Source organism: Saccopteryx bilineata, chromosome 2 (genome assembly GCF_036850765.1).
Source record: "Saccopteryx bilineata isolate mSacBil1 chromosome 2, mSacBil1_pri_phased_curated, whole genome shotgun sequence".
NCBI classification, from domain to species: domain Eukaryota; kingdom Metazoa; phylum Chordata; class Mammalia; order Chiroptera; family Emballonuridae; genus Saccopteryx; species Saccopteryx bilineata.
The window spans coordinates 191,770,095-191,794,030 of NC_089491.1; the positions used below are offsets into that span (position 1 = coordinate 191,770,095).

The 23,936-nt window shown below is 42.2% G+C and overlaps 1 non-coding gene across 1 annotated transcript; it reads right to left on the reverse strand.

The window, feature by feature from the left end:
• Positions 1 to 5,367: 5,367 nt before the first annotated feature.
• Positions 5,368 to 5,443, reverse strand: TRNAG-ACC (transfer RNA glycine (anticodon ACC)). Its single transcript has one exon. It is a non-coding gene; the product is annotated as a tRNA-Gly (tRNA).
• Between the last annotated feature and the right edge of the window lie 18,493 nt (positions 5,444 to 23,936).

Consider the following 23,936-nt stretch of genomic DNA (forward strand, 5'->3'; position numbering starts at 1 on the left):
CCCTTGGCAAGACTCACCAAGGAAAAAAGACACAGGACTCAAATAAATAAAATCCAAAATGAAAGAGGAAAGATCACCACAGACATCATAGATATACAAAGAATTATTGTAGAATACTATGAAAAATTATATGCCACCAAATACAACAATCTAGAAGAAATGGATAAATTCCTAGAACAATACAACCTTCCTAGACTGAGTCATGAAGAAGCAGAAAGCCTAAACAGACCAATCAGCAGGGAGGAAATAGAAAATACTATTAAAAATCTCCCCAAAAATAAAAGTCCAGGCCCAGACGGTTATACTAGTGAATTCTATCAAACATTCAAAGAAGCCTTGGTTCCTATTCTACTCAAAGTCTTCCAAAAAATTGAAGAAGAAGCAATACTTCCAAACACATTTTATGAGGCCAACATAACCCTCATACCAAAACCTGGCAAGGATGGCACAAAGAAAGAAAACTACAGACCAATATCTCTAATGAATACAGATGCTAAAATACTAAACAAAATACTGGCAAACCGAATACAACAACATATTAAAAAAATAATACATCATGATCAAGTGGGATTCATCCCAGAATCTCAAGGATGGTTCAACATACGCAAAACGGTTAACGTAATACACCATATCAACAAAACAAAGAACAAAAACCACATGATCTTATCAATAGATGCAGAAAAGGCTTTTGATAAAATACAACACAATTTTATGTTTAAGACTCTCAACAAAATGGGTATAGAAGGAAAATATCTCAACATGATAAAGGCCATATATGATAAACCATCAGCCAACATCCTATTAAACGGCATAAAACTGAGGACTTTCTACCTTAAATCAGGAACAAGACAGGGTTGTCCACTCTCTCCACTCTTATTCAACGTGGTGCTAGAAGTTCTGGCCAGAGCAATCAGACAAGACAAAGAAATAAAAGGCATCCATATCGGAAAAGAAGAAGTAAAGCTATCATTTTTTGCTGATGATATGATCCTATACATCGAAAACCCGAAGAACTCCACAAAAAGATTATTAGAAACAATAAACCAATACAGTAAGGTCGCAGGATACAAAATTAACATACAAAAGTCCATAGCCTTTCTATATGCCAACAATGAAATATTAGAAAACGAACTCAAAAAAATAATCCCCTTCACGATTGCAACAAAAAAAATAAAATACCTAGGAATAAACATAACAAAGAACGTAAAGGACCTATATAATGAAAATTACAAAGCATTGTTAAGGGAAATCGAAAAAGATACAATGAGATGGAAAAATATTCCTTGTTCTTGGATAGGAAGAATAAATATAATCAAAATGGCCATATTACCCAAAGCAATATACAAATTTAATGCAATTCCCATCAAAATCCCTATGAGATTTTTTAAAGAAATGGAACAAAAAATCATCAGATTTATATGGAACTATAAAAAACCCCGAATAGCCAAAACAATCCTAAGGAAAAAGAATGAAGCTGGGGGCATTACAATACCTGACTTTAAACTATATTATAGGGCCACGATAATCAAAACAGCATGGTATTGGCAGAAAAATAGACACTCAGACCAATGGAACAGAATAGAAAGCCCAGAAATAAAACCACATATATATGGTCAAATAATCTTTGATAAAGGGGCCAACAACACACAATGGAGAAAAGAAAGCCTCTTCAACAAATGGTGTTGGGAAAACTGGAAAGCCACATGCAAAAGAATGAAACTCGACTACAGCCTGTCCCCATGTACTAAAATTAATTCAAAATGGATCAAAGACCTAAATATAAGACCTGAAACAATAAAGTACATAGAAGAAGACATAGGTACTAAAATCATGGACCTGGGTTTTAAAGAACATTTTATGAACTTGACTCCAATGGCAAGAGAAGTGAAGGCAAAGATAAATGAATGCGACTACATCAGAATTAAAAGTTTTTGCTCAGCAAGAGAAACTGATATCAAAATAAACAGACAGCCAACTATATGGGAACTGATATTTTCAAACGACAGCTCAGATAAGGGCCTAATATCCAAAATTTACAAAGAACTCATAAAACTCAACAACAAACAAACAAACAATCTAATAAAAAAATGGGAAGAGGACATGAACAGACACTTCTCCCAGGAAGAGATACAAATGGCCAACAGATATATGAAAAGATGCTCAGCTTCATTAGTTATTAGAGAAATGCAAATCAAAACTACAATGAGATACCACCTCACTCCTGTTAGATTAGCTATTATCAACAAGACGGGTAATAGCAAATGTTGGAGAGGCTGTGGAGAAAAAGGAACCCTCATTCACTGTTGGTGGGACTGTAAAGTAGTACAACCATTATGGAGGAAAGTATGGTGGTTCCTCAAAAAACTGAAAATAGAACTACCTTATGACCCAGCAATCCCTCTACTGGGTATATACCCCAAAACCTCAGAAACATTGATACGTGAAGACACATGTAGCCCCATGTTCATTGCAGCACTGTTCACAGTGGCCAAGACATGGAAACAACCAAAATGCCCTTCAATAGAAGACTGGATAAAGAAGATGTGGCACATATACACTATGGAATACTACTCAGCCATAAGAAATGATGACATCAGATCATTTACAGCAAAATGGTGGGATCTTGATAACATTATAAGGAGTGAAATAAGGAAATCAGAAAAAAACAAGAACTACATGATTCCATACATTGGTGGAACATAAAAATGAGACTAAGAGACATGGACAAGAGTGTGGTGGTTACCAAGGGTGGGGGGGGAGGGAGGACATGGGAGGGAGGGAGGGAGAGAGTTAGGGGGAGGGGGAGGGGCACAGAGAACTAGATAGAGGGTGACGGAGGACAATCTGACTTTGGGCGAGGGGTTTGCAACATAATTTGATGACAAAATAACCTAGACATGTTTTCTTTTCTTTGAATATATGTACCCTGATTTATTAATGTCATCCCATTACCATTAATAAAAATTTATTTAAAAAAAAAAAAGAAAGCCAGTTATTTCTGAATAGTTCATAAAAATTAAAGGTTTATGTAAATTGCAGAAGGTTTGTGCAGGTTGTAAGAGGTTAGCACAGAGAAGAAAAACGCAAGGCACAGAGAAAGAAGTATGAGAATTTATTCTCTTCATCCCCTTGGCTCACTACGTTACTTACTGCTCTTACTGGACCCCTCATTTTGCATATAGTAGGGGTCACCATTGGTCCATGTGAAGCTAGTAGCCAGGGCTACCATCACAGCAGCCTGGCCCATGCAGGTTCACATTGGATTCGGACAGTTGGATTCGAACGGAGCCAAAAACTGGTGGGCCATCATCTTTAATCCTAACTTGCATCCAGCAGGCAGGTAAAAACACACACTGGGCTCCAAAACCTACTCATTCAGTGCTCACAAAGCTACTGACTTATCCGAGTTCTCCTAAAATCAAAGGTTTCTAGCTCACCAGACTTATTCACCTCTGTTCCCCATCTCCTTCCTTCTCTCTGCAGAAACTCTGCACAAACTAGCTTCTCCCTCAGCACTCCACCATCTTGGCTGCTTCTCCTGGCCTCCTCCATGTGGCCTTTCTCTGCTCTGTTCTCTAATGCTAATCTCAGGAACCGAGAGAACAAGCTCCCAGTCTGCCCCAATTTATAGTGCAGAAATCAAAACCTTTAATCCAATATACAAAATAGGGAAGTCTCTAATACAAAGTCCACCCCACATCAAAAAGGGTGGGAAAGGCTTAGTCCTAAAACCAAGCCCCAGGCTACAAGGATCCTGCCTGACCACAACCAGCCCCCAACACACATTAATACAATCACACCCTGGGTGACAGGCTTCCATGCAGCCAGTGCCATCTTTAACAAAGTGAGCATAATATATTTTATCTGCCCAACATCCATCCCTATGCTCACTTTACTACCCACAATCTACACCACCGGCATCCCTGTGCGTGCAAGGAAATTAGGCACATTACACAAATTACAACAACATGACAAATACAATTTCAACAATTACAAAGGTACATTTCCCCATCTCTGAGCACTTTGCCAAAAGCACAAAATATCCTCGACCTTCTTTCTAGCCATGGGAAAAGCTTCCTGGGGCAGGGGAGTGCTTCCAGCAAAGACGCCACCCACCCCCATCAGAGTATTTCACATTGTCCAAAATCCATAAGTCCATCCAACGAAGGAGCCAGTGCCCACTCTGATCATAGTCCAGGAAATCAGTCCACGCACATGGGGCCTCAGCCACCCCCTTAATCCCTGCCTTCCTGGCAGGTCTTACACTATCCCAAGGAGGAGCACATGGCAATGGCAGTCAGCATTTCCATCCCTGCTCCAGAGAGCGTGATGGGTCCACCCCTATGTTCCAAAATCGCAGACCTACCAGGAGCATAGTAGGAACTCCTTCCAGCTGGGCTCTCATCTTCTGGAGACTGCGGATCGCAACTCCAGCCTGATTCTCCTCATCCTCCAAAGAGGAACTGAAAACATCAGCTCCTGCTGCCAGCCTTGCAGCCCCAGGCCCAGCCTCAGCCCCAGCCTCCCACCGCTGCTGGCTCTCCACAACATCCAGGGCAATCTTCAACTCACGAACCTGTGGTTCCTTCTCCAGCATCTACTCCATTTCCAAGCGAATCTCACAAACCTGGTCGGCCTCCTCTAGTGCTTGCTTCAGCTCCAGGGTTGGCATCTCTTTCTGTCACATTTGCTCCAGCTTCTTCCACTGCTCAGTTTGCAGGTCCCAGGCAGCCTCTTCCACAGAGCTCTCAGTTTTCTCATGCATGGCTGTAAAAGTCAGCCAGCCTACGGCCCCCAAAAGGACAGCCATGGGGAATCATAACAGCAGCCAGTCCTCTACTCCACCGCTCAAAGGTGGTGGTGGCTCCATACTCATCTGTATCAAACCCTGCCACAGACTATGCCAAATGTAAAGCCAGTTGTCGTGGCCACAATCACAACTGCCTGGCCCATGCAGGTTCGCATTAGATTCAGACAGTCGGTAAAGAAATAATGGAGCCAAAAACTGGTGGACCATCATGTTTATTTTTTTATTATTTTTTTTATTTTTATTTTTTTCTTTCATTTTTCTGAAGCTGGAAACAGGGAGAGACAGTCAGACAGACTCCCGCATGAGCCCGACCGGGATCCACCCGGCACACCCACCAGGGGCGACGCTCTGCCCACCAGGGGCGATGCTCTGCCCATCCTGGGCGTCGCCATGTTGCGACCAGAGCCACTCTAGCGCCTGAGGCAGAGGCCACAGAGCCATCCCCAGCGCCCGGGCCATCTTTGCTCCAATGGAGCCTTGGCTGTGGGAGGGGAAGAGAGAGACAGAGAGGAAAGCGCAGTGGAGGGGTGGAGAAGCAAATGGGCGTTTCTCCTGTGTGCCCTGGCCGGGAATCGAACACGGGTCCTCCACACGGTAGGCCAACGCTCTACCGCTGAGCCAACCGGCCAGGGCGGACCATCATGTTTAATCCTAGCTTGCACCTGGCGGGCAAGTAAAAACACACACTGGGCTCAAAACCCATTCATTACTCATTCAGTGCTCACAAAGCTACTAACTAATCTGAGTTTCCTAGAATCAAAGGTTTCTAGCTCACTAGCCTTATTCACCTCTGTTCCCCATCTCCTTCTCTCTGCACAAACTCTGCACAAACTGGCTTCTCACTCAACACTTGCCATCTTGGCTGTTTCTCTTGGCTTCCTCCATGTGGCCTTTCTCTGCTCTGCTTTCTAATGCTAATCTCAGGAACCGAGAGAGTGAGCTTCCAGTCTGCCCCACTCTATAGTGCAGAAATCAAAACCTTTAATCCAATATACAAAATAGAGAAGTCTCTAATACAAAGTCCAACCCACATCAAAAAGGGTGGGAAAGGCTTAGTCCTAAAACCAAGCCCCAGGCTACAAGGATCCTGCCTGACCACAGCCCACCCCCAACACACATTAATACAATCACACCCATCCCAAGCAATCACCTGGGCGACGGGCTTCCATGTGGGCAGCGCCATCTTTAACAAAGTGAGCATAATATATTTTATCTGCCCAACAGTCCATGTATTACCAACTGCCTCATGCAGTATGTATGAAAGAGAATTCAAGCCGTAAAGCTTGTAGTACTAAGGGCACACTATCAGCCCATTCATATTGATAAGGAAACAATGATTTGATTCCCCGGTAAAACCAGTGGGGAATGTACTGGCATGCCAGCACATGCTGGGGAGGACCCTTGACCCAATTTAGCTTATAGCTACAGCTAAAGTAGAAAATTCTCATGAGCCTCAGCAAATCTAATCTGTGAGCAAAGGCAGGATACGTTCCTTGTGCATCAGCCCTGCAGATGTTGCAGGAAGGTGGTTTATTATCTTAGAACAGTGTGTGCTTGGGTGCTTTTGCAAAGATATTGTACAAATGTGCTGAAGTACCTGTAACCTTGTGGTCTTTGCCTATATATACCCCTCTCCCCCCAAGCTCATCACTGTCCATTGTGAGAGGTGCAGCGGGCAGACCACTGACCAGTGTATAAAACCCAAATTGATTGCTTCAGTTTGGGGCTCTGGTTCTGGTTTGTTGCAGTTGCACCACAACAGTAAGGACTTTCAAAACCAGGGACAACTGAATTTTATTGGGAGCAATGGAAACTGACTAACATAAGGTGATGTGATAAAAAGTGTTATTTATCAAAATGTATTTGGCAAAATCCCATTGGCTTCTTCTCCCTACCTATTCCTTTCAGACCTTCTAGCTGCTATTGGAGTTAACTTTATAAATCTAGATCTGCTCAAGTCCCCTCCCAGCCTCCTCAATCCCAACATGAATAAATCCACACTCCTTTAGAATGACTTAATGTTCCTTTGGTCACCCAGGTGCAGTTAATCTCTCTAGTGTCATCTCCTGCCACTTCCATCCACCTACCTTTTGCTATAGCCCCCATGATGGGTCAATATCTCCTAAATATACCACACACATGTAAGCTTCTGAGCTTTGCATGTGCTGTTCCCTCCAATCCAACACTGTTCAATGACAGAACTTTATGCAGTGTTGATAATCTCCTATATACAAACTGTCCAATACAGTAACCACTAGCCACATGTAGGTATTGATCACTTGAAATGTGACCGTGTGATGGAAGAACTGAATTTCTAATGTTACTAAGTTTTAATTAATGAGATTTAACTTAAATTTCAATAGTCACATGCAGCTAGTGGCTACTACATTGGACAGCACAGCTCTTGCCAAAATGTTCTGTTCACCTGACCTGTGGTGGCGCAGTGGGATAAAGCGTCAACCTGGAACGCTGAGGTTGCCAGTTCGAAACCCTGGGCTTGCCCGGTCAAGGCACATATGGGAGTTGATGCTTCCTGCTCCTCCTCTCTCTCTCTATCTTTCCTCCCCTCTAAAAATAAATAAATAAAAATAAATAAATTAATTAAAAAGAGGAACGTTAAAATGTTCTGTTCTTCTTTCCTTCCCTTATCACCACTGGAGATCTAGAAAACTTCTGCATATCATCAAAGGCAAATCTAAATGTCACTGCCTCACTATAGCTTTCTGTCATCTCGTCCTCACCCCATGAGACTTAATTACTCCCTCAGATGCATTTCCCTAGCACTTTATCTATCACAGAGCAGACAGCCTCTCCCTTCCTTCCTGGCAGCTTATTCTTCTCACACTTTAGCTGTGCAGTATTAATCTCATTTCTCTAGGCGAGGTATGCTCTCTTGCCTCTAGGTTTTTGCATGTGCTGTTGCCTCTGCTAAAAGCTCTCTACTTTACCCCCTGGGCAACTAATGCCTTAAAATGTCAACTTAGATGTCTTTTATTCTAAGAAGCTTTCTCTTATACCACTCCCCATCCAAATAAGGGCGCTTTCTTCCTAAGTACTCCCATGGCGTCTTATAGTTACACATCATAGTTTTCTATATTATACTTGTGTTTGTAGCCTGTGTATCCCTACATTAAGTTTCTTTGAAGACAAGCATTGGTAATTATTTGGACATCTATCATCGTGCCTGGCACATACTAACATGGGCTGTTATGACCAATCCCGTTGCAATGTAATGGAGAGAAATTAGTGGGGCGACCGCTGTTCATGGTCCTGAAACAGCACAGCCGGGCAGCATACAGACTACTCTATGTCTAAACTGGCAAACTAAAAACAAGCTAAGAGATATGTTATGGAGAGAGGATATAAGATATAGATGACAGGATAGAGAAAGATGGAGAAAAAGAAAGAGATTGATTTTAAGGAATTGCTTCACGTGGTTGTGGAGGCTTGATGAGTCAAAAATCTGTAAGATTTCGTTAGCAAGCTGCAGACTCAGGCAATAGTTGCCATTTGAATCTAAAACCAGTCTATTGGGCGAGTTTCTTCTTGATTGAGAGAGGTAATTTCTCTGTTTTTTAAAGACTTCTTCAAATGATTGGGTGAGACTCACCCACATTGTGGAGGGTAATCTGCTTTATTCAAAGCTTATCAATTTAAATGTTAATTTCATCCCACCCCTGCTCCAAAAAAGAAATCTTCACTGAAACATCCAGAATAATGTTTGGCCTAATATCTGAGCACCATGTTCCAGCCAAGTTGACACATAAAATTAATTATCACATAGTTTATAAGGTATGTTATGGTGACAGGAGAGGGTGTATAAGATATAGAATATAGAAGAGAGAGAGAGAGAGAGAGAGAGAGAGAGAGAGAGAGAGATGCAATGACATAGCTTCTCCCCAGGAAAATAAAACTATGCTTTCATATCCAAATCATTACTGTTAACAAGAAGGAATCCACAACCAAACAATGGATGAATTAGCGCACCTCTGAAGGAAAGGAAGACTGTGTGTGCAAGTGTCAACTTAAACAAACACATTCACACAGGGTGGCAGGGCCAGCTAGGCAGAAATGAAAGACTGAAGTGACATTCTCAACTATACTTAAGTGCTAATAGTTTGTCTTTGTTTTTATTTTATCCTTAAAATATCTGTTTTTTATATTGCTTAAAACAAATTAGAATTTATAGCCACTCTATCTTATAATTTTTTAGCTGATTTTTGTTTGTCCATTTTATCAAGTCATTCACAGATAATTCAATGTGAATCAAGTCCTTCTACTCTTTAAGGTATTTATTCTTCCCTTTTCTAAAATTGTCTCAAAATTACAAGAAGTGGATGTCTCCACTCCTTATATCACTCTCAGCTGACGACCTTCTTTTTCACTGAAAAATTGAAATAAATAAGAAAAACTTTAACCTTTCCCCACAAAGTTTCCACTCTTCCTTGAAGATTCATTCACATGACCACTAAAGACCAAATCCTTTGCTTAAGCTCTGGGAGGTCATCTTTTCTTATCTATTCAAAAACTTTGCAGTTGTATTTTCTCTGCATTGAATATTTCCATTTTCCTAAGTCATTCCCTGTGCAAACAAAGGTATGCTAATATTTTCCATCTTTTAAAAACTTTCTCTAAGCCTATATCTTCCTCTAGCTGTTGCCTCATTTCTCTTCTCTCTTTTATAGCAAAACTGGAAAGGGATGGCTATGCTTTCTGTCTCCATTCTCTTTTTTACTCATTCACATCAGAGTTCTGCCTCACCACTCCACTAATATTACAGAAGATGTCCACATTGCAATTCCAACCATCAGTTTTCACTCCTCTTTTCCTCTTGATCTCTCACCTGCAGTTTGATGCAATCAGTCAATCCTGCCTCCTTGAAACACGTCCTTCACTTGAGTGTATTTGTTCTTTTTTCCTTTTGCCTTCTTAGTCTTCTCTGCTGGGCCCTTCCCCTTCCTTCAAACCTGTAAAAGTGGGCTCCGTCCTCAGGTATTTTCCCTTCTTGGTCTATATTTACTCTCTCATTCAGTTGTGTGGCTTTAAATATCACCTATGTGGGAGTGCTTCTCAAATGTAATTCCCTATGGCTGCCATCACCAGTTACCACAACCGAGTGGCTTGGAACAACACAAGTTCACTGTTCTACAATTCTGCAGATCAGAGGTCCAAAATGGGTCTCATTGGGCAATAAATAAATAAATAAATAAGGTGTCAGCAGGCTGCAGGGGTTTTTTTCCCTGCAAGCTCTAAGGAAGAATCTATTTCTTGACTTTTCCAGCTTCAAAAGGCTGCCTGAATTCATTGGCTTATGACCCCTTCCATCTTCAAAACTAACACTGGCTTGTCAGTCTTACTTTACTCTAACACTGATGTTTTTCCTCCCTCCTCCACATTTAAAGGTCTCAGTGATTACAAGGAGCCCTACAAGATAATCCAGGATCATCTTATTTTAGTTTCAACTACTTAGCAACCTTAATTCCCCCTTGCCATGTAGTACAACATATTTACAGTTTATGGAGATTAGGATGTAGACATATTTATGGGGCCATTAATCTGTCTAAGACTCTATCTATAGGCTTCTCAAACTTAACATGCTCACTATTGGCTCTTGATTCCCCCAAGATCTTTTTTCTCTGTGGCTTCCCATCTCAGTAAAATGGTACACCATTCATCTAGTTGCTCATACCCAAAACCTTGCATTTATTCTTGAATTTTCTTACTCTCAAACTTTATATCCAATTCATCAGTAAATCCTGTTCACTGAATCTACTGATAGTTGTTTAAAAACAAACATCTATCTTTGTTTTTAAAAGATAGATCATACTTAACCTCATTTATGCACCCCCTCCAACCATTACTATCTTACTCTAAACTACCATCTTGTCTCACCTGGACTATTGTGATAACCTCCTATCTGGTCTCCAGCTCTTTTCTTCCCTACCCCCTCTCCTGCCCCAATTTACCTCCACAGGGCAGCCTAAGAGGTCCTCTTAAAACATTTCATCAGCTTGACCAGGCGGTGGTGCAGTGGATAGAGCATCGGACTGGGATGCAGAGGACCCAGGTTCGAGACCCCAAGGTCGCCAGTTTGAGCATGGGCTCATCTGGTTTGAGTAAAAGCCCACCAGCTTAAACCCAAGGTTGCTGGCTTCAGCAAGGGGTTATTCAGTCTGCTGAAGGCCCACGGTCAAGGCACATATGAGAAAGCAATCAATGAACAACTAAGGTGTTGCAATGCGCAATGAAAAACTAATGATTGATGCTTCTCATCTCTCTCCGTTCCTGTCTGTCTGTCCCTGTCTATCCCTCTCTCTGACTCACTCTCAGTCTCTGTAAATAAATAAATAAAATTTAAAAATAGAAAAAATATCTGACTTAAAAAAAAAAAACATTGCATCATGGTCAGTCTTCTACTCTAAATGCTCCAGTGATTCCCCATCACCTCTAATAAAATCCAAGGTCCTCACCACAACCTGCAGGGCGTCTCCTGGTGTGGTCCCTTCCACCCTTTCCTGCCTCATTTTCTAGTCCTCTGCTCCCTGCTCTCTTCCCTCCAGCTCTCTGTCCTTCTTGCCAAGAACCCTCATGTCAAAGCATTCACAGGGGTTGGTCCCTCAACTGGAAGCTCACCTTCCCACATGCTTGCCTGGCTCTCTCCTTTATTGCATTCGGGATTGCGCTCAAAGAATATCTCCTCAGAGAGAAGTTCCCTGACTGCCTGTTTAAAAGTGACTGCCACCCCTCTGGTGGCATTACATAATCATTTATTGTCAGCCCTTACGCTGCACTATAAGCTCCCTGAGGGAAGGGACTTGGTTTTACTAACCACATTATCTTTTCAGGGTCTAAGACAGTTCTTGTCCCAGGGTAGACACTCAATAAATGTGTTGAATAAATACACGTTACTGAAGTCACACCTTCATGCACCTGCTTTTTCTCTGGGAACTTCAGGGTGGACCTGAGGGACATGTACGGATTGATACATACCTCGTTTGAACTGCCTAGTTCACAAAGATTTCTCGTCCCAGAGTACCTTGCTTTCAGCCAGACAAAAACGAAATAAAAGGCCTTGGTGGGATTGCTAAGACCTGCCTGATTCAAAGCTCGCCTCACTCTCTCTGAAATTAAAGTTGTCGGTTCCACCCCATACTCCTAGAACAGTGAACCGTTAGGTAGTGCCAACTAGATATCGAAAACCCGTCTAATTTCCTTTCATGAGTTACACGTGTAACCCTCACAACAATCCTATGAGGAGGGCATAGCTATTGTCCCCACTGTGTAGGTCAGTGGTAGTCAACCTGGTCCCTACTGCCCACTAGTGGGCACTCCAGCTTTCATGGTGGGCAGTAGCGGAGCAACTAAAGTATAAATAAAAAGATTGATTTAACTATAATAACTTGTTTTATAAAGATTATTCTACCAAACTTAGCAAAAATCCAACATAAAGTACTTGGTAAGTAATTATTATTATATGCTTTAACTTGCTGTAACTCTGCTTTATAAATTTTATAAAGTAAAGTTACTTCCCTACTTTATAAATCACCATTACTGTGGAACCCGTGGGCGGTTAGGAAATTTTACTACTAACAGAGATACAAAAGTGGGAGGTAGGTATAAAAAGGTTGACTGCCCCTGGTGTAGGTAAAGAAACAAGAGGCACAGACAGACTAGTAGTAATTCATGCTTAGCAGTGGAGGCAGAACTCACACGCAGGCAGGCAGCTCTGAAGATTCAGCTATTTCTCCCTGACATTCAGGCTCTGGAGAGAAGGTCCCATCCGCTCTGCCGTCAGCATGGAGCCCTTCACATTAACTAGCTGATTGACTCATGGACTCTGAGAAAGAGATCTGAGCAGTGCCACATGCAGGTTGTGATAGACCTGCATATATTGTTAAATATACACTATGATCTGGGGAAATGTTGAGCTGTTGTTTCCTTGTAATGTGTAATGTTGCAAATCTATATGCCCCCAAGTTCTACTCTTACTTACAACTATATTCTTAAGAGAGTGAAAATAAGGGACCAATATTTGGTCACCTTCTTTGACTCAAGGAAGAGCTCAGAGTGTCAAATACTGCTGAGAACAGTGTCCTGCTAACTTAAGTACAGGAGTTCTAGCTCTGAAGCATAATTAATTGCTCAGTAACGATGTTGACCTCATCCAAGGTCTTTAGCCAAATGTTGCCTCTGGCTTATGAACACCTTTATTCTCTTCTGGAAACCCATGTTATACTGGATCAGGAAGGTATATTATTTTTTTTTAATTATTGCTGTTTTTAATTATAAGAATACAGGAGATCCTCAGGTTACAACACTGTCTGTTCCTAAGACAGTGACATAACCCAAATTTTGATGTAAATTGGAAACACCCTAACCTAAGTCACATGCCTATCCTAACACAATTGTAAAATCATAATCTAGAACATAAAAATACAACTAAACCACAGAAAAAGGGAAAGGATTATACTATACATTGTGCTGTAGTAACAGAAAAAAATAACAAATAATGAGTATATATATTTTAAAAAGCATGATGCTAAAGGCATAAGTCGAAACACTCATGTCTCAATTTTTTAAAGTTATTATGGGAGTAAGTGTTGTAAACTCAAAACGTTGTACGTTGAGACTATTGTAACCCAAGGTCCCCCTGTAGTCATGAGCTATACTTAATGCACACTGATTAATCGTTGGGATGCAGCATGAGGTATGCAAAGTACACTGCTTTGGTGGCCTGCCAACTGGGGGTTGATTTCTGTCTCTGCCTCTAATTATGTTGTCCAACATTACACCATAGTAAGGTCACCAGCCTCTTCAGGACTTGGCTTCTTCTATCCTACTCATCGTGTTGCTGTGGGTATAAGGGGTAATGAAGATCCAACACTTAGTACAGTGCCTAGGACATAGCAGGGTTGTAGCACCAGATATGATACCAATAGTATGACTTCTCAGGTAGACAGAAGACAGCTTTATGCAGGTAGGTGGAAGGCAACAGAAAGCAGCACAGCCCAACAGAGAAGAGTCACACTTGTGGTTTCTGAGCCCCATGTGAACCTGTTTGCTATGGAAACAAGAATATCCTGATTCTACAGTTTCCTTTTATACCAATGCCATCAGGCACTTGACTCCCTCTTTAAACCGAGGGCCTGGGTTTGCTACAAGAGATGACCGCCTCTGTGCAGGCTCCCATCTCTCCCTGTGGATCCACGGGTGCGTGGGGAAACACTCCCGGCTCTGCCCTTACCTTTTCTCTAGGGCTGCGTCTCCCTTGCCTACCTGAGCTTGAACACATTTCCCTGCAGAGCCAGGTGGCCACCTAGGCAGGCTTTGCTCCTGGGGCTCCGGAGCAATGGCGCCCTCTGGTGCTGGCTCAAGACCTGTGGGTCGATCCGGGGGCTGCCCAGTTTCACCTTAAAAAACCAAGACTCACCCAAGCACACATTTTATAGAATATCTTCTTTTGCAGAAATCCTTTTCTACAAGAGGAGTTCTCTGGGTCAAATGAACTATACCATTAATAAGAAAGCACCAAATTATTTAAAACTCAATTTTTTTAAATCATTTTAATAGCTCTCGGTATTTGGCAACTTGTGCACTATGACCCCAGACAGGGAAATAAACGAGCCCAGTCTGTCCTTCTCCGTCCCCCTCTCTTCTTCTCCTTGGATATCCTAGGAAGTGTTTTAGAATAGCAGAAGTGACTTTTTTTTCCGGTGCTACAAGAATGACATATAGTCATTAAAAATATTTTTTTACATCTTTCTTATGAGCTTTGCTCAGAGAAGGCAGACCCCTGGTAGGCAGACCCCTGGTGCACCACCAGCCCATTGGCTCCAGGTTTTGAAGTACACAATTTGCATGAACCACCTGGGGCCTGGGATCCAGGGCCCCTCACTTTCTTATATGGATTTTTCCATTAGAGTAGATGAAAGGGGACCTGGGAGGTGGCATCTTTGGCTCTAGAACACTGTAAATACCGAATCTCCTATTCCCTTTGCTTCTTGTGAGCCTAGGGAAAACTTCAAGGTGATTGTCAGGCTATCAAAGCCAGAGCTGGGGAAAGTGCTGTTATAAAAAAAGAACATATGGCCCTGGCCGGTTGGCTCAATGGTAGAGCATCGGCCTGGCGTGCAGGAGTTCCGGGTTTGATTCCTGGCCAGGGCACACAGGAAAAGCACCCATCTGCTTCTCCACCCCTCCCCATCTCCTTCCTCTCTGTCTCTCTCTTCCCCTCCGGCAGCCAAGGCTCCATGGGAGCAAAGTTGGCCCGGGCGCTGAGGATGGCTCTATGGTCTCTGCCTCAGGCACTAGAATGGCTCTGGTTGCAACAAAGCAATGCCCCAGATGGGCAGAGCATCACCCCCTGGTGGGTGTGCCGGGTGAATCCTGGTCAGGTGCATGCGGGAGTCTGTCTGACTGCCTCCCTGTTTCCAACTTTGGGAAAAAAAACAAAAAACAAAACAAAACAAAACAAAAGAACAGCCTGACCAGGAGGTGGCACAGTGGATGGAGCATCGGACTGCGATGCAGAGGATCCAGGTTTGAGACCCCGAGGTCACCAGCTTGAGCACAGGCTCATCTGGTTTGAGTAAAGCTCACCAGCTTGGACCCAAGGTCACTGGCTTGAGCAATGGGTTACTCGGTCTGCTGTAGCCCCACGGTCAAGGCACATATGAGAAAGCAATCAATGAACAACTAGGGTGCCACAACAAAAAACTGATGATTAATGCTTCTCATCTCTCTCTGTTCCTGTCTGTCCGTCCCTGTCTGTCCCCCCTCTGACTCTCACTCTGTCTCTGTAAAAAAACCAAAAAACAAAAACAAACAAACAAAAAAAAAACACCCAACATATGAAACAATTTTATTCTTTGCTTATATTTAAATCTTTCCATAATGAAGAAGAAATGTTATTGACACTAAGATCCTTTCTCTTGGCTATGTGGAATTAACTGCCAGTAACCCAGATAGCTCAGTGGCAGAGTTTTGGAGAATTTAAAATGTGACAATAACCAGATTTAATAACAGGCTTTGCACAAGACTTCAGAGGGTTCCGGCAGCCTCAGTTACTCTAGTTCGTATTTCCTTTACCCTGTATTATTATCTTTAGTTGCCCTTGAATGTAGAGACTTTTAGCTTGAAACTTTGGATTTCCTGTTTCAAACTTGCCACACACAAAAAATGTCCTTTTCTCCCACCATATATTCTGTATATGTGGTGCCTCTATTCCATAGATGGTGTAAACTGTGTCTCATCTCGTGTGAGTCTGCTTGCTTAATTATTGTTTTTCTCCTCTTAATTGCTAATGGTAATCTAACTCTAATGAGCACAGCTTAGAAGACCCATGTGTAACAATCTGAAAAAGTTATTCTTCCATTATCATGGATATTCCCATATATGTTCTTGCTTGACATCTGTGGAGACAAAAATAATAAAAACTATAAAATTCTATGGGATGTGAGGAAGTATAGCGTTCATAAAGAGAGAGTTGTGGCCTGACTAGTGGTGACACAGTGGATAGAGTGTCCACCAGGGAAACTGAGGTCCTCAGTTCAAAACCCCTAGCTCATGGGCTTGAGCATGAGCTCATCAGCTTGAGTTCAGGGTCCCTGGCTTAAGCACAGGATCATCAACATGATCCCAAGGTCACAGGCTTGAGCTGAAAGTTGCTGTCTTGAGCAAAGATCACTGGCTCAGCTTGAGCCCCCAGGTCAAGGCACATTTGAGAAGTAATCAATGAGCAACTAAAGTGAACCAGTGATGCAACTATGAGTTGATAATTCTCATCTTGTTCCTTCCTCTCCCACTCTCCCTTCCTGTCTCTCTCTCTCACTCTCTAAAAAAAAAGAAAGTAAGGAGCTTGACCAGGCGGTGGCACACTAGATAGAGCATCAGCCTGAGACACTGAGAACCCAGGCTCAAAACACCGAGGTCGCCGGTTTGAGCATAGGCTCACCAGCTTAAACCCAAAGGTCACTGGCTTGAGTATGGGATCATAGACATAATGCCTTGGTCACTGGCTTGGAGCCCAAGGTCACTGGTTTGGCTGGAGCTCCTCCCCCCCCTCGGTCGAAGCACATATGAGAAAGCAATCAATGAACAACTAAGGTGCCGCAACTATGAGTTGATGCTTCTCATCTCTCTCCTTTCTTGTCTGCCTGTCCTTGTCTGTCTGTCTGTCTCTCTCTCTCTCTCTCTCTCGCTTGCTTGCTAAAAACCATAAAATAAAAAATAAGAAAAAAATATTTATTTTTAAAAAAAGAGAAAGTTGTGGCTTTGGCTTCAACTTATAACAAGCTAGCATTAAAAGGATCTGGGAAGATAGTTTATTCAGACCTCTCATTTTATATATGTGGAAAATGAGGTTCAGAGATATGCAATGCCATTTGCTGGGGTCACACAATCACTAAGTGGGAACAGAACCCAGGCCTAACTCCCTAGCCTGTAAGGTTCACACTGTGGAGACTTCATCCTTAAAAAGGCATTTGCTAGGCTGACCAGGTGGTGGTACGGTGGGTAGAGCATTGGCCTGGGACACTGAGCACCCAGGTTTCAGATCCAGAGGTTGCCAGTTTGAGTGTGGGGTCGCTGGCTTAAGCATGGGATCATAGACATGACCCCAAGGTCACAGGCTTGAGCCCAAGGTCGCTCGGCTGGAGCCCCCTGGTCAAGGCACATGTGAGAAAGTAATCAATGAACAACTAAGGTGCTGCAATGAAGAATTGATGCTTCTTATCTCCCTTCTTGTCTGTCTGTTTATCTCTCGCTAAAAAGAGGCATTTGCTTATGTTGCTACTACTTGAATTGAACTTCCACAAGTAAATAGACCAAGAGGTTCCCTGCAGTTTTATTTATATCAGTGAAAATTTGGAAACAATCTATATGGCCAACATTAAGACAATCATAAAATAAATAATGATATATTTAGGTAATATTATCTAAATATTATATAATTGTAATTATACATTTCATATTTTAACTCTGATTTATATAAATGTTAAAATTATCTTTGGAAAGTATCTAATGACCAGGTAGAATACTCAGAATATACTGTTGAATGAAAAAATATTAGGCCACAGAACAGAACACTATACTGTGTTAGCAATTTTGTTTCATGTATATATAATAGTAACAAAGTAGGAGAAATACATCGAAAAGTAAATTTTTTTTTTTTTTTTTTTACAGAGACAGAGAGAGTCAGAGAGAGGGATAGATAGGGACAGACAGACAGGAACGGAGAGAGATGAGAAGCATCAATCATCAGTTTTTCCTTGTGACACCTTAGTTCATTGATTGCTTTCTCATATGTACCTTGACCTCAGGCCTTCAGCAGACCAAGTAATGCCTTGCTTGAGCCATAGACCTTGGGTTCAAGCTGGTGAGCTTTTGCTCAAACCAGATGAGCCCGCGCTCAAGCTGGAGACCTTGGGGTCTCGAACCTGGGTCCTTCCACATCCCAGTCCGACACTCTATCCACTGTGCTACCGCCTGGTCAGGCCGAAGAGTGATTTTTTGAGGCAGTAGAAATATGAGTTACTTTAGTTCCCTTTTTAAAACTTTTCTGTTTTATAGATTTTCTATAATTTGCATGTCTTAATTAAATTTATAATTAGAGTAAAATTGTAAATTTTTTAAGAGAAAAAATATAATCAAGCCTTAGTAACTTAAAAGAGATTTTTCTCAGATTGAGAGATGGTAATTACAGAAGATTATGAAGAAATTCACAGAACCTAGAGCTGTTTGCAGCAACTGCTATTGAATTAAGTGGCAAAACTTTAACCTAAGTGAAAAAGTCCAATCAGTTCTTCTGCCATTGCATTTTCTCTCGCTCCTTCTATCCTTGAGCAGCATGTGGTGAGTGCTCAGAGGCCGCTGTCACGAGCCTGAGCTGTTGGGTGTGTTGGTGACACCAGTGAGGTGGGCATATCTTCTCTTTCTACCTGGGTGTGCACATGCACGTGATTGAGAGTGCACTGCTAGGCTATACTGGGTGCCAGAATTGCAGCCCCACCCTCATAACCCACTTACTAGAAATAAAATAAATTTCAATTCAACCAACCTCATATATTTGTATATGAAGTAGAAAAAAATTGGCCCTGGTTGGTTTGTTCAGTGGTTAGAGCATCAGCCCAATGTGTGGACATCACGGATTCAATCCCCAGTCAGTACACACAGGAGAAGTGACCATCTGCTTCTCTTCCCCTCTATCTCCTCCTTCTCTTCATCTTCCCTTCTCACAGCCAGTGGCTCAACTGGTTCAAGTGCTGGCACCAAGCGCTTAGGATAGCTCAGATGATTCAAGCATCAGCTCCAGATGGGGGTTGACAGGAGAATCCCAGTGAGGGCACATGTGGAAGTCTGTCTTACTATCTCCCCTCCTCTCACTTGAAAATAAAAAGGTTGATACTCAGTGTTTCAGAGGATATAGCAAAAATACCATAGACTATAAAAATAGTACCATCAATTTGAAATTCAATGGGCATTCAGTCTCAAGTACTATAGATTATTTAACTTCTATTCCAACTATTTTGTCTCCAAAAATTTACACAAGAGAAAAAAAGTTAATAAGAAGAAACAGATATATGCTTTAAGATATTAATTCCTAGATTATTTCAAAATGCATAAAATTGGGAGCAACAAAAATTTTCAAAAAGAGAAGGATTTGTAACAAAACAATAGCATATTTGGAATAATATTATGAAGAAAAGCAATACAAATAAATACTTGTGATATAGTATTTAAAAATCAGAACATAAAAAGTATCTTATTTTATTTTTTATTATACATATAATTATATAAAATATATAAAGAAAGAAAAAACTATTTTGTTAGAATAGTAGGATTGTGGATAACTTTCTCAATATTTTACTTTTCTTAAATACCGAAAAATAAAAAGCAATGCCATTGCTCCCTCAGTTTTATAAAGTCATCTCCTGGTGAACTTGAGTGCTTATAATTGTCAAGTACAACCTCCACATGCTTCAGTGGTAGAAAGGCCATCTCCAGAGTCAAATTGCTTGATTTCACAAGCCTGGTTCTATCCTTTTCTGGCCATGTGGCCTTGGGTGGCTTTGTTTTCTCATCTGTAAAATAGGAGGTGTAAAAGCATCTAAACTCTGGAAAGAAATCTTAATTGTTCACATCTCCTATGGTGAACTGAATTGGTGAAGTTTCTGTCACAAAACTTTATGGAAAGACACATCATATGCAAAGCTGTGGGAGAGGCCAATATTGAAGGCTCAGGCAAAGCTGTGAATTGAGGCAGAATCTTAGTTGACAAGTCAGAGAAGCAGGTACAAAAGCTTTATCCACTCCAGAAAAAAAACTAGTATTGCCAGAAAGAAGCAGAATGGACTTTTGAGGAACAATAAATTGAGCAAGGGAAGAGGGTGGTTCTGGAGCAAGGGCCTAATGCCATATTTTTTTTGCCTGTACCTTGTATCTATTTTGTTTTTTACTGTATCTATCTATTTGTGTGTGTGTGTGTGTGTGTGTGTGTGTGTGTGTGTGTGTGTGATCTTAAACCTTTGGAACTTTTTAAGTCTACCCTAAGTAGAAAGAATGGTAAAACTAACTCTTGTGTACCCATTACTCAGCTTTAACAAAATCAATATTTCATCTATTATGCCACCTATACCTTTTTCCCTGGACCATGTTAAAGTAATAATTTTATCATTACATCTCTAAGGTACTCTAGAATACAACCTCTTTTATTTGATACAACCATAACATCATTATCATACCTCGGAAGTTTTCATAGATTCTTATGGGTGGTACCATTTGAAGACTTATCCCACAGGGAGGTGATTAGGAGGCTCTGCTGCATTTAAACAGTTACAGGAGACCCCAGGACCATTCATCTGACATCACATCTTCTCCCAGCATCACAGAACAGGCAGGAAGTGAGCAGATTTGGCACCAGGCTTTGCACTAGAAAAGACCAGAGTGAGGGCTTAAACTGGGGAGATGTCCTTCTAATGGACTCAAAACAAGTAGCCTAAAAGGATGGTATAAGGCAGTGGTTTTAGGTAGAGTGTACGGAGCCCAGAGACCACACAAGAGGCAGGAAGAGGCAGAGGAGAGATTGAAAAGGCTGCACCTCACCCAAGTCAACCAGTAAGTCTTCTTTCAACTGTTTCATCTGTGGGATTTCTAAAATAATATCATATGACAAAACTGTTTCCTGCTAACACAAAGCTCTCCAGTGAGGAGGTTCCTTTGCTGGTCAGGAAGGTACCTGTGCAGAGGTGCATGCAGGTAAGCGAGCACAGGCCAAGACACCCCCCCACCTCCACCTGGCCTCATATTAGCCACTTACTCTCTGACACATCACCTGCAATATGAGGACAACATCTGTTTTTGAACAGATTAAGTGAAATTAGTTATAGGACCACACCTAGCACATATTGGAGATTTAATACACTTATTTGATATGATCTAAATATACTTGCCAAACTGATGAACTGTCATACTGAGAAGCATACAAAGATATTATTTTTCAGGAAATTTGAGGAAATGTATCATCATGCATCTGCATTTGGTACATGTTCCTTTATATAAACCACTCTGTGTCTTTCCTGATGACCTACTTTCAAACCTGTGGAATCAACCACCCCCTGGCAAGCAAATTCCAGTGCAGGGGTCACAGTCACTGCGCTAGGCCAACAGTGGCATTCTTTAGCAAAGGAGGCCATCCAAGGAATTATTCTCCTGAGTATGATGTAGCCAGAGGTTAGGAGACCAATTGACAAGAGTCCTGCATCTTGGGAACATTTGATGGTCCTAAGGATGGGACTCTTCCCAATATAAAACTTCTTTTTATTGTTTTATCTTGAGGAAATTAGACTTACTGTGAAATACTTTGAAGTGTGATGCATAGTGACTCCATACGCATAAAATCAGAACTTTAGTCTCCCAGGGGAAAGCTTAGGGGACATTATTTGCAGTGATTCACCCCTGCATACCAAAGAGAAAGGTAGGCTGTGAGGGGCCCCCTTTTTTGGGGAGGATAAGCAAAAAGGGGAGGGATGAGGATGCTGTGTGGGCAGCATAGGGAGGGAGCACAGCAGGCTAACACAGACTGAATCCTGGAGGCCAAATTTGTCTTCTGCTAAAACACAGCTGAGCCCAGCCGGGACAAACAACACCCTTTAGGTATCTGAGTTTCTGCCTCCTTTTAGCTCCCCCAGCAGAGGCAGTCAAGCCTGGTCACACGATGGGACTTTTTGAGTTTTTTGCCACTCTTCTTGCTTTGGGGAAGGCCACTGTGCTCCCAGGGTAATGAATGGGCTGTGACTCTCACCTGATGAAATTACCGTTGCTTCTAGCTCACCATTGGCTCTTGGCCCAGAAAGTACCACTCCCTACCACTCACTATAAAGGCAGGAATGTTTGCTTGGCACTTGTCAGCCCAGAATCCTTACCCAGTGGATTTCTTTAATCTTCTTTTGTCATGGAGATGTGGGAACAGGAGCCCCCTAGTCCGCTGTGCACAGGGGAAGCCACAAGGATGGAACCTCAGGGTTAGCCAGACAGTTCCCTCTGTCTCCTCTGATACTCCGTTCAGGCTGGGAGGCTGCTGCTCTGTGGAAATACCACTCATGGAGGCTCTGACCTGTGAGACCTTACCCCTGCCTAAGTATGCCCACCCCAAACCCTCATAAGTCCTTTTCATTTTCTCTCAACACTCGTCCTCATTTCCCTCAAACACACTCTACTGCATTTGACCAATTTTAATAAAGCACTTTTTTAATGGGGTCCCCATTCCCAGAGAGCTGCAGGCCCCAGAAATTAAAGGAGCTCCTGGTTCTCTCTAACCATGTCTCACACAAGGCTCTTGCACAGAAGCTCTCTCTTTAGACAATTGAAATAGTTGAGAAATATGTTCTTGGGAGCAAGAGGTGGTAGGAGAATTCTGTCTTGAGAGAAAAAAGATACAACTCACCACCTCTTGGAAACTATTGTTTTGTTTCCAAAGGGTGGTAATGTTACATATACCAATTACCCTTCATTCTTGAATAATTTTCTTTTCAACACTGCAGCCCACTCTCCTGAAATTGCTCCTCTTGAGTTTAACAACGGTTTCCATCTTTTATTCTGCTGATCTATACATACTATCTCTCCGTCTCTCACGGGACCCGTGGCACACTCGTCATGCCCTTGACACTAAAGACAGGCCCCTCCATGGGGAATGACCCCTTCCCTTGGCTTCTGGGGGACTTCTCCCTTCCAATTGTCCTGCCTTCTCTCTACCCACTTTTTGGAAACCTTTTCTGGGTTTCTCTTTCTCTGTTTACCTCTCAAAAATCAACATCTAGAAAAAAGCTTTTGGCCCCCTACTCCTTACTCCAAACGCTCTCTAAGGGTGGTCTTTCCAAGCCTGCAGCTTTAGTTGGCATTTGTGTTCCCACACACCCTGAGGTCTTGTCTGGCATCAGTCAGGGCCAGTGACCCACTTTATACCTCCTCTCGAATGTCCTGCATGCACCCCCCTCATTCATAGGCCCTGGGTTGAATTTTAGGGAATATAAGTGGCCCCTCAATTACTGGGTCACTAATGACTGGTTTTGTGGTTTTTATTAGCTGTGTTCATTTGACATGCTTTGCTATTGTTGAATGGGTCCCATAGTAATTTCATGTCCAAGAAAGCAACAAGAAACCCGGAACCTGCATCAGAACATCTTCGGGTACCAGTCTTCCCTATGGGCTGTGATAGACAGACTGGCTGTGCTCATGGCTCTCTCCTGCTGGTAAAATGGGATGGACGTGGACAAAACATTGACTAAAAGTCATCAAAGACAAACCTGCTGTGTTTGGGTCCAAGAGAAGAGTGATTGTACGGGAAGCTGGGCAGACATGAAACCTGGCTTATCAGAGTCTGACAAGCGACCTCTCATGAGATGACCCTAAGACCCCCTGGGAATTTTAGCTTCCATGGCCTCCCACCACCCAGTCAGGGGAAGCCGCCCCATTTGTAGTTGTAACTACAGTGGCAATGTGTCCCCTGACTTTGTGAAGAGAAAACAAGTTCTGGCAGTAGAAAAGAAATTTGAAAAATTAGTTTTGTTGTTTAGTTCTTAGTTCTCAAGTGATGGAGGAAAAATATGAAGTTCATTTTCTAATTTCTTTT